This window comes from Phacochoerus africanus, chromosome 11 (genome assembly GCF_016906955.1).
Source record: "Phacochoerus africanus isolate WHEZ1 chromosome 11, ROS_Pafr_v1, whole genome shotgun sequence".
Taxonomy (NCBI): domain Eukaryota; kingdom Metazoa; phylum Chordata; class Mammalia; order Artiodactyla; family Suidae; genus Phacochoerus; species Phacochoerus africanus.
The window spans coordinates 26,508,945-26,520,982 of record NC_062554.1 but is presented as its reverse complement, the minus strand read 5'-3'; the positions used below and the strand labels follow the sequence as shown (position 1 = coordinate 26,520,982).

General features: G+C 42.5%; 1 protein-coding gene across 1 annotated transcript in view; it reads right to left on the bottom strand.

The window, feature by feature from the left end:
* AMOTL1 (angiomotin like 1) overlaps window positions 1-5,428 on the bottom strand; it is a 167,423-nt gene extending 161,995 nt beyond the window's left edge. Inside the window, exon 1 of the mRNA XM_047751812.1 lies at window positions 5,249-5,428. The gene's annotated coding sequence lies outside the window, so the exon portion shown is untranslated. The remainder of the gene's footprint in view (window positions 1-5,248) is intronic.
* Between the last annotated feature and the right edge of the window lie 6,610 nt (window positions 5,429-12,038).

Sequence of the window (12,038 nt, the reverse complement as noted above, 5' to 3'; positions counted from 1 at the left end):
AATCAATGAAAAAAAAGAACTGGTTTTTATGAGGAAAAAAATCAGTAAGATCTGTTCATCTCTAGCTAGACTGATAAATATAAAAAGAAAAAAGACACAAATTACCAACATCAGGAATGAAACAAGAGATATTGCTACAGATCCTGTAGCCATTAAAAGGATAATAAGGAAATATACACTTGTAGATTCAACAACTTCAAAGAAAGGGATTAATGTCTTGGAAACCATAAACAATAAAAACTCAGTCAAGATGAAATAAGTAATATGAATAGTTCTAAAATTATTTTTAAAATTGATTTATAATTAGAAACCTCCTGAGAAAGAAAGCTTTAGGTCCAAATAACTTCATGAGAATTTTATCAAGCATTTAAAGAAGAATTAACACCAATGTTACATAATCATGTCCAAATATAGAAGAGAAGAGTTCCCATGTGGCTCAGAGGGTTAAGGATCTAGTGTTATCACTGCAGTGGCTTGGGTTGCTGCTATGGCATGGATTCGATCCCTGGCCCAAGAACTTCCATATGTCATGGCTGTGGCCAAAAAAAAAAAAAAAAAAAAAGAAGAAGAAGAAGAAAAAAAAAAGCAGAGAAGACAATACAAACAAGAGAAAACTACAGATCAATAATGCTCATGAACTGAGATGCAAAAATTCTCAACAAAGTATCAGTAAGTTGAATCTAGCAGTTCTCTATCAAAAAGGATAATATACATGACCGAGTGGGATTTATTCCAGATACACAAATATGCCCAAATTAAAAAAAAAACATCCAAGTGTAATCCACTCTATCACCAGACTAAAGACGAAAAAACATATGATCATATCAGCTGATAGAGAAAAAAAACCTTTAAAAAATTCAACACTCATTCATGAATTTTTCTTTTTTTTTTTTTTTTTTGCTTTTAGGGCTGTACCCACTGCATATGGGGAGGTTCCCAGGCTATGGGTCTAATTGGAGCTACAGCTGCCGGCCACGGCCACAGCCACAGCAGCACCAGATCCTTAACCCACTGAGCGAGGCCAGGGATCAAACCTGAAACCTCATGGTTCCTAGTTGGATTCGTTTCTGCTGCACCATGACAGACACTCATGATAAAATTTTTCAACAAACTAAGACTAGAGAGAAACTTTCTAAATGTGATTAGAGCACCTACAAAAATGTACGTTCAACATCATTCTTAGTGGTGAAAAACTACTGAATGCTTTTCCTCTAAGACTGGGAATAAGGTAAGAATGTCTGTCTCACTACTTAATGGTGTGGATGGGCCAATCCCAAACTCACAATCCATCCCCCCACCACGCACACACCCCCTTTCCCCTTTGGTAACCTTAAGTTTGTTCTTGAAGTCTGTGAATTTGTTTCTTTTGTGTGCATGTGGAAGTTCTTAGACCAGGAATTGAACTCATGCCACAGCAACCACCCACGTCACTGCAGAGACAAAGCCAGATCCTTAACCAGCTGTACCACAAGGAAACTCCCTTGTTTCTTTTCTGTAAATAAATTCAGTTGTATCATTTTTTAAGATTCCACATGTAAGTGATACTATATGATGCTTGTCTTTCTCTGACTTACTTCACTTAGTATGATAATCTCTAGGTCCATCTATGTTGCTAGAAATAGCATTATGTCATTCTTTTTTGTGGCTGAGTAATATTCCATTTATACATGTACCACATCTTCTTTATCCAGTCCTTTGCTGATGGACATTTAGGTTGCTTCCATGTCTTCGCTATTGTAATAGTGCTGCTGTGAACACTGGGGTGTGGTCTGAGGCCTGAGGCTATGCAGGGACAAACTGTTCTCTGAATAGATGCCTCTGCCCTTCCACACCCCGGGGGGCTTCATCTAGGCTGGCTTCTGTGTAAACAAGAATGTCACCAGTGTTCCAGTTATTTTTGTTACATGACTAACTACCTCTATACCTGGAGAATACGTATTGTTGCTCTCTCTCAGGATGCTGTGGGGTGACCGGGCTGAGCTGAGCAGTTCTCCCTTGGGGTCTCCCATACAGACCGTGCAGCCTGAGTTTGATGGGCTGGACCATCTGGGGCTGGTCGGACTTCCCTCCACCTAATTAGCTTGGGTATTCTCACAGCATGACAGTCTTGAAGTAACAGGCAGCCATGTGCTGGGGCCGGCTTGTAGGAACTTGTTAGAACTAATTCTGCGTATTTCTTTCCAACCCTGCATTCCGTGCTGTCACATTGGTAGCGTGAAATCAGCCATGGTGGGAGCGAGTATACCATGCAAACCAGTGACCACTGCCCATCAGGGGCCTTTCCCTGACCCCCAAGAGCCAGGTTACCAGCACGTGACTTTCTTTACATGGTGGTTGGCTTCCCCCAGAGTGAGAGGGCCAAGAAAACCAGAAGAAAGCTGCAAAAGTTTCCGAGAACCTAGCCATGGACGTCCCCAACCGTCACTTTCTTCCTATCCTATCAAACGAGTCCCTAAACCTATACCCGATTCAAGAGGAGGAGAATTATCTTCATTGTCCCTTGGAAGACAAGCAAAGAGATTGTATAATAGAGGACCCGGCCCAGAGTAGTTCCTCAATAATTGTTTGCTGAATGAATGAATAAAGTCTGAATGTCCTTACATCACTCTAAAAGTATAAAGCCTTCTGGGAAGTCTTAATTCAACATCAGAGAGGCCAATGATTTTTAAGTCCCTAAAGAGCCTAGATGTAAAATTGCTCGACATAGCTCTATTTAGTCGGCCGGTATTCACCTGTTTACCCAAGCTCTTCCTGCTTAGTTACTCCACGGGGACTGCATACATGACAATGGCATAATGCTTATTTTATAGGTGTTCTGATACTGTTTGTTTGCTTTACCTGCCTAAGTAAATTGCAGATTCCTTGAGAGAGTTCTCATGTATTTCTTTGCCAGTCCTCCTCCCCATCTTGCCAAAACTGGATAATCATACTTACATATACACACGGACGCTTACAAGATACAGGATAGTCAGAAATTATAATAAGCCCTATTCTCTCTTTCTTTTTTTCCCTTTGGATGAATACTCTTCCATTCTATGAATTTATCAGTATTGAAGGACATCTTACTTTCAGTATTTGACCATTATCAATAAAGTTCCTATGAATAAAAAAAAAAGAAAGAAAAGAAATTATAAGCCTGAGAAGAAATGAAGGAACTAAAAATTCTTCATTGTTATGTTTCATAAGCGTTCTGATTTCCACTTTATAGCTGAGGAAAATGATTCTCAGGGAAATGTACCAGGAGTTCCTGTGGTGGCCCAGGGGATTAAAAACCTGACATGATGCCCCTGAGGATGCTGCTTTGATCCCTGGCCCCCCTCAGTGGGTTAAGGATCCGCTGTTGCCACAAGCTGCAGCGCAGGGCGTGGATGCGGCTGGGATCTGGCGTTGCTGTGGCTGTGGTGTAGGCTGGCAACTGTAGCTCAGATTCGGCCCCTAGCCAGGAAACTTCCCATATGCCATGGGTGTGGCCCTAAAAAGAAAAAAAAAAAAGGGAAACGTGCCCATCTGGTCAAGGCCACACTGCAAAGTGGTGAGCTAGGATTCCTTTGAGACCTGCAGGGTTTCAAGGACCTGAGCTTTATGTGTCCTTCAAGCCATCCTCCCACTGCAATGTACAGTCCCTCACCCGCCCCATGTGCCCCATCCTCTCTGCCTCCTGCTTGAAGCATCATAAAAATGCTAATGCTTCTAAACCCCACATAGGGCAATCAGGGTTTTCAATTCTGCCTTCAGAAGAAATGTCCTTTAAAAGCTTAGGAAGACACAAAGCTTAAAGCGTCGTATACCAGGAAGGGAGGGAGCCTGGCAGCGGAGAGGTCAGCTAAGCAGCTGTTGCAACAACTGACGCAAAGAGTGTTGGTGGGATGGACCAAGGGAGGGGTGGTGGGATGGGGATGGAAAATTTCGAGGATTATTAAGAAGACAGAACCCGCAGACCAGTGATGGATTGGATGGTGCAGGTGGTGATCAGTCAGTGTCGAATCATCACTCTGGCTGCACCAGGAACCTGAGACTGGAGAGAGGAAGCCGGGATGGGAGGTCTCCTCATTCCTGGAGAAGAGACGGTGAGGGCTTCAACTAGGAAAGCAGGCGTTGGAAGCGGGAGAAGGCTGGGCTGGAGAGAGAACACAGAGGCAGAACCGGCAGGATGTGTTGCCAAACTAGATGTGGAATGTGAGGATGAAGGAAGGGTTGAGGGTGAAGTCCAGAAATCTGTCCTAGATCACCAACTGCTTTTCATGAAGCTGGAGGACATGGGGTGGGGGGGAAGCCGTCTTCAGGTAAGGATGAATTCTGGATGTGCCAAGTTTGAGGTGAACTTGCAAGCAGATGCTGGCAGCTGGCATGCCATTGCATTTAAAACCAAACAAGCACCTCTTATCTCAATGCGATGCTTTGTTCCCTTCATAGGTTAGGGATGAAAGCCCTCTACGCCGTGTGGGGCAGGCTTCTTCGTCGGGTGATAAAGGGGCTCCACAATTCTCAATGTTTTCACTTCGTGGTGGTTCAACTCTCTCCAAAAGCCATTTATCACCCTCTAGGCGCCTCTGTCATCACCAAAATGTCTTTCTTGAGACTTCCAAAGCTCATAAGAGCTGTATGATTCAGTCCGTGGCAGTGACTCATATAACTCAGAGGACGTGTGGCAGGGAGATTTCAGCAGCCCCTAAAACCACAGGTTTGCACACACACACGTACACCCCCCCCCCAAAACTTAGGACCTGCGTGGACAGGCTTTAAGACGTGTTTGCACACTTCTGCCCCACAAGGGAGCACAGCCATTGTTTACACAAGGCTCTTGCGTGTCAGGACAGGGAGCCCGGGCGCTTTGTCCCTGCCCGGCTCCTGGAAGAAGGGAAGCATTCAAGCCCAGCAAGTGGGCACATGATGGCTCTGCAGAGAGCAGCTGCTTTGATCGTGAACCCCTCTAAGGCTTCTACCCACAGCACGAAGCCAGTGGTTAGGAAGGTCAGGGGGGTAGGACAGCCCAAGGAGACCACCCGAAGCTGCTTCACCAACGTGCTCATCATCTCACTCCTAGAACAGGCACCCGCGACTAAGCCCGGTTAGAGTTCCATGCCCACGGCAGCCTGCCCCCCCCCGCCACCACCAGTGGAAACCAGCCGCCTGGGAACCAGCCACCCTCCTCACCCAGAGTGTCCCTTGACCCAACTTTACCCCGAAATGCCCTAAAAAGCCCCCCTCACATCAAGCTCTCCTGCCCACTAAAGAGGAGCTTCCCTACCTCGAGAGAAGGTCCCGGGGTCCAGCCGTGGAAAAAACCCTGAGTTCCAGCAGACGTGACGGGGACGCACAGGACAGCTCTGTGGCTTTTAAAAGAAGAAAGGTGACTTCATCTCGGGGGCCGTGGAGTTTAGGAGAGCAGTGAGGGCTCCCTGGCTGAGCCAACTCGGCCTCGCCAGTGATGACTCCATCCAAATTATGCAGCCACTGCCCAGACACGTTCAGCCTTCGGAAGGTGAATCGCTGGAATCTGACTTGCCCAGTGGTTTTCAAAGAGCTTCAGAAAGTCCGGAAGCACCAACCGCCTTCCCCCGGCACCAGGGGTAGAGAAATCACACACTCCCCCCACCCCAACCCCCGGGGGCCTTTCATTATCTCGCAGGAAGCCAACATTCTAGGGAAGGAAAACAGGTATTTAAACTGCAGAGAGGTGAAAAAAATTCTTAGGGGAGGCGGGGAGAGAGAAGAAGCAAAGAATCTTTCAGGATGGAGGGGAGGCTGTAAGAAGCTGGAAGGGAGCACCGTGCCAAGAGGTTCTCAGAGCTGCTGGATTTGTAAGCATGCAAAGGTGACAAAAAGGTGACGATCTGGACTTGGCCGAGGGGAAAGTATTGGGTTCAGCAGAAGGAATGAGTCACTGCATGGAAAGAAATGTGACAACCTTTTTAATGAAGGCGACCTATTTTTAATTTTTCCTTTTGACGGTGGTACCATTCAACCCCTTTGAGGTCATTGGAACATTAATATATTAGCTCAAAACATGCCTGCACACCACCAAGATTTGGGAAAAGACACATTTAAAAAAAAATTAAAGTACAGTTGATTTACAATGTTGTGCCAATTTCTGCTATACAGCAAATGTGTGTATGTGTGTGTGTGTGTGTGTGTGTGTGTGTGTGTGTATAGATATATTCCTTTTCTTATATTATCTTCCATTGTGGTTTATCCCAAGAGAGACACATTTATTTAAGTCAGGAGTTTTCTTTTTTGCATCTTAACGGTGAGGCTGGAGCAGTCAGATTTCTCACATGGGATTCAAGACCAGGTCGAGCGACCCAGTAGGCCAGGTACTTCTCCATGATGCCACGCCCTTGGGCCAGACTTTGGGCAGGACTTCCGGCTGTGCTGCCTGGACAAGGCATGGTAATGGCTGTGACCTCGGTTGGAAGCGGGGCAGAGGGTTGAGCTTGGCAGCTGACTTGCCCTTCCTCTCACATTTCTCATCAGGAGGTGTACGGTGACTTTGGGTTTCTGCGCGTGTGTCCATTTCTTGCTGGACTATTTTGGGGCTTTGGGGATCTTCTTGTGTCAGGTTTCACTCCAGAGAGGGTTAAAACAAGAAAAAAAATCTCTTTTGGTTTAGACTGAGACTTTCAATCCCTACAGGAGCAAGGGATTTTTGAATTCAGAGGTTTACACAGTGTCGACATGGTTTCTGAAAGGAATTTTCAAGTCTTCTGGTCGGAGGGTTATTGATGCTAGAAATAGAAGAGAAGAGAAATTGTCTCAGTGGTAAAAGCGAAAAAGGGTAGGAGCCATTGTTATTCGGTTTATCGTAGTACCTTCAGAGCCTTGCACGGAGAGCAGCTCACAAGAGGCTCTGAGTAGGTTAAGTGGTGTCTGGCAGCCCCTGCAGTTCCAGATTTCTAGAACAAAACATTTGAGGACTTTTGAAAAATTGAAATATAATTGATATACAACAGCATAGTAGTTTTATGTGTGTTCATCACAGTGCATCATAGTAATTCAATATTTATATGCATTGACAACTCTTAAAGTCACCGTCTGGTAAGCAAGGCAATTGCAGAGAGCGTGAGCAAGTGGGTCTTCTGCAAGGCAAGAGAAATTTGGTCCCCTTTGCTTTGCCTCAACTCCCAGGCTCATCGCCACTATTAGAATAGAGCAAATAAAATAGACCAAATAGAGCCCCATTTGCCTACTTAGGTGCCCTGTACATCAGCTAGACTCACGTGGCTTTGCCCAGGGCCAGGATGCCATCTCGGAGGCAATCTGCCTAGTATCTTCAATTCTGTTGAAAGAATTTTGTAGTGAACACCCATAAACATACCACGTCGTTTCTTCAACTGACATGTTACTGTATTTGCTTTATCGTATACGAATTCTCTATCTATTCTTCTGTCCATCCAGCAACTCAATGAATTTGTTCTGTTCTTCCACTCCCGAGTAAATTGCAGACATTAAAACACTTCCCCCAAATACTTCAATGTTATTAGCCAGAGTTCAGAATTTGTTTACAACTCCTTTATTTCTTTTCATATGAAAATCATATAAAATTCAATGTGAAACTCTTCAGTATATCATTGAGTTCCCGTAAATGCATACATCCATGCAACTCAAACCCTATCAAGAAACAGAACATTAATCATCATTCCAGAAAATTCCCCTTGTCCTTCCCTAGCAAACTCCTGCCTTAGGACTCCTAGAGAGATCCAATCTTCTCTTTATTTATTTATTTTTTTTTTACCGTAGATCAATTTCACCTGTTATGGTAACTTGTGTAAGTAAAATCATATAATCTGTTTTCTTTTGTTGAATTGTTGTTCACTCAGCATGTTTTGAGGGTCCATCCATTCCTGTGGTTGGTTTCTTTTCACTGATGAATAGTATTTTACTGTATGAGTTTGCCACAGTATATCCAGTCTTCTACTGATGGGCATCTGGTCTTCCAGTTTGGGGCTTTCACTAATAAAGCTAATATGAACATTTTTGGCCACTCTTCTTTTTGCGGACAAGTGTTTTTGTATCCCTTGGGTAAATACCTAGGAATAGAATCTCTGTGTGTGTTTTTAGAATGGGTATGTATTTAATTTATACAAAACTGGAAGATGTTTCCCAATGTTTTTGACCATTTTTCCTTCCTGCCAACAATGTACAAGAGTTCCATTTGCTTTATAGCCTTCTGACAACATTGGGTGTTGTCCGTCTAATTTTAGCCATGCCGTTGAGTGTGGAGTGGAATCTCTTTGTGGTTTCATTTGCATGTCTTTGATGACTAAAGAAGTTGAACATGTTTTCGTGTGTTTATTGGCCATTCCTTTACCATCTTTTATGAACTGTCTGTTCAAATCTTTTGGCGATTTTTAAATTGAATTGTCATTTTATTATTGAGTTTCAAGAGTACTTACTATATTTAGAATGCCAGTTTTTTGACATGTTTTACAAGTATTTTTTCCTGCTCCGTGGCTTGCCTATACACTTTCTTAGTGATATTTCTTCTCATGAACAGAGATTTAATTTTGATGGTCTACGTTTTATTTTATTTTTTCCTTTTTGGCTTTTGTCTTCCTCCAAGTCATGAAGACATTCTCCTATGTTTTCTTCTAGAAGTTTTCTAGCTTTAACGTGTAGGTTTAGATCTATGGCCCATCACGAATTGATTTTTGTGGCTAGTATGATTTAGGGCAAGATTCATTTGTTTCCCATGAATATGTAGTTATTTCAATACCATTTGGTCCTTTCCTTACCATTTGCTTTAACACTTTTGTCAAAAATAAAATAATGTCTAGGTGTGGTCTATTTCTGGGCTCTTTAGTCTGTTCCTTCAGTCTGTTGATCCTTGGGTCAGCCTTGCACTATCCTTATTATTGTAGCTCTAGGGTAAATCTTGAAGTCAAGCAGTGTAAGTCTACATCTTTGGCTTCTTTTCTCAAGACTTATTTGACGTCTTGAGAATTCTAGAATTCTAAATTCCTTACATTTCTGCAGAAATTTTAGAAGCGCCTTGTCAATTTTGACTATAAAGCATAGTACGATTATGATTAGGATTGTAACGCCTCTGTGGATCAGTTTGATAGTTTCCACCTCAACACAGAGTCTTTCATCCATTAACTTGATGTATCTTTGCACTTATATGCATCTTCAATTTCTCTCGGCATTATTTTGTTGATTTTCTCTTTGTCATTGAATCTTCGTCAATTTCACCATGATATGCCTGAATGTTTTTATCTTTGTCTTTTTTTTTTGTCTTTTTGCCTTTTCTAGGGCTGCTCCTGCGGCATATGGAGGTTCCCAGGCTAGGGGTCCAATCGGAGCTGTAGCCACCGGCCCACGCCAGAGCCACGGCAACGCGGGACCCGAGCGGTGTCTGAGACCTACACCACAGCTCACGGCAACACCGGATTGTTAACCCACTGAGCAAGGGCAGGGATCGAACCCGCAACCTCATGGTTCCTAGTCGGATTCGTTAACCACTGCGCCACGACGGGAACTCCAGTCTTGTTTTTGATGTTATATTTCTTGGTATTTATTGAGGTTTTAGAGTCTGTAAATATTTGGTTTTTTACCAAATTTATAAACTTTTCACTCATTATTTATTTAAATACTTTCCTGCATTATTTCTCTCCCCTCTCTCTGGGGCTCCATTATTTGTATAAAAGACATTTTGACATTGTTGAAAAGATTCATGAGTCTTTGCACATTTATTAAATCTCTGTTCCTCAGACTGAATCATTTCTGCTGATCTAACCTCTAGTTCACAGATTTTTTCTTCTTTCATCCTCCTTGTGCTTTTAAGCACATGCATTGAATTTTTACTTTGGATATTTGTCAGTTCATATATTTTCATTTGGTTCTTTTAAAATAATTTCTATTTATCTGCTAAGATTTTCTGTTTTCATTCATTGCAGACATATTTTCCTCTACACACTTGAACATATTTATAATAACGTCTTTAAAATTCTTGTCTGCCAATTCTGTTATCTAAGTCATATTAGATTTGGTCTCTGTTGATTATCTTTTCTCTTTAAAATGAGTCATGTTTTCCTATTTTCTTGTATGTTGAATAATTTTGGAATGTATCCCGGTCATTATGAATGCTGTGTTGTAGAAACTCTGGATTCTATTATGCTCTGCTGTTGAGTCCTGACTTTTCTTTATTTGGGCTTTTAAAGTGGCTGAACTCAAACTGCAAAACTCTATCTTCCCTGCAGTAGCTGGAATCTCAGTCCAGCTCTTTCGACTGAGGCTGGGACTCTTAAACTCTGCCTCTTATGTACGTGATTCAGGGTGAGACACTGATCTGGGCAGAGTTTATGTATAGAGTGTAGGGCTTCCTTTCTGCCCTGCATATCACAGACAAGGCCCTATTCTGAGTCTAAAAGCTATAAATTGGAGTTCCCCTCGTAGTGCAGTGGTTAACGAATCTGACTAGGAACCATGAGGTTGCAGGTTCGATCCCTGGCCTTGCTCAGTGGGTTAAGGATCCGGCGTTGCCGTGAGCTGTGGTATAGGTCGCAGACGCAGCTCGGATCCCGCGTAGCTATGGCTCTGGCATAGGCCAGCGGCTACAGCTCCGATCGGACCCCTAGCCTGAGAACCTCCACATGCCGTGGGTGTGGCCCTATAAAAAACATTTTTAAAAAAAAGAGAGAGAGAAAAATAAAAATAAAAGCTATAAATCAGGAAAATTTCCCCATGCCATACTCTTCTTCCAATCGTTCGGTCTCCTCTGATTTCTGCCGGATTTTTTTTCTCTAGTACCTTTAAATAGGAGTTCTTATATTTTGTCCAGAAATGTATAAATGTTATTCATAATATGTGTGTTTCAATATGAGCTCCTTGGCCATACCAGAAGGTTTCAATTACGTTTTGAGTCATCTGGTTTACCTTCAACAAGACAATTTGTAGCTCATTCCTGGGATACCATTTGTTCTATTTCAAGCATCACCTCAGACTGGTTATGTTGACGTGGATACTGCGCTTCATCAGAAAAGGGTGACATAATCAATAAGCAATGCCTGCCTTGGTCATAGGAGGGGAAATGTAAGCCAGATACCTGCAATTTCTATTATGGTGATTTATAAAACAATATAATATTCAGCTGTTTGTACCTACTGGAACATCTTCTTGAAGTCTATTATTTGCTTGTCTGACGGTTAATTTTCTCCATTAGATGTAAACTTCATGAGAGCATGGATTATGCTTGTAAAATTCGCTCTTATATGTCCAGTCAGTGCCTATCATATGGAATACAGCAGGCGCTCAATTAATATTTGGTGAGTGAACGAGGATAGTCTCTGACTAGGACCCATTCCAACTTGGCACAAGTTATCATCAGTGCTCGATCTCTGAAAAAAAGAGTAGACACTTTAGGAATAACTAGTCTAGTTCCATTTTTGCTTTAGTCTTCCTTTTAAATTTTTTTTTATTTTAATGATATTTATTTTTTCTATCAGAGTTGATTTGCAATGTTTTGTCAATTTATACTATACAACAAAGTGACCCTTTTTCTCACATTATCCTCCATCATGCTCCATCATAAATGACTAGATATAGGTCCCTGTGCTCTACAGCAGGATCTCATTGCCTATCTGCTCCAAATGCAAGTTTGCATCTATTAACCCCAGATTCCCAGCCCATCCCACACTCTCCCCCTCCCCCTTGGCAACAAGCCTTCCTTTTAAAAATGATATAACCAATGCGGAGAAACAATTAGAGAACACAGACTAGCAAAAATAAGATAAATAACCCTATTTTTCCCCCATAGACATAACTGTCTTTACCATTTTTTTTTTTTCCCATAGCTCTTGATTATCCTTCAATCTTGTTTCTCGGCCTTGGGTGCATATTCTCATTATTGGGGCAGTTTTGAAAAGTCATGATGTTCATGCCACATTCCAGACCAATTAAATCACCTTCTCAGGGACTGGGACCCAATACTAATTTCCAAGATGAGGCCAGTTGTGCCATCAAGAGGACCCAGGGATGTCCCAGCTGGGTCCATCGGAGGTTTTTCAGATGTTATATTCTGTCTCCCACGTGATACAATCCCT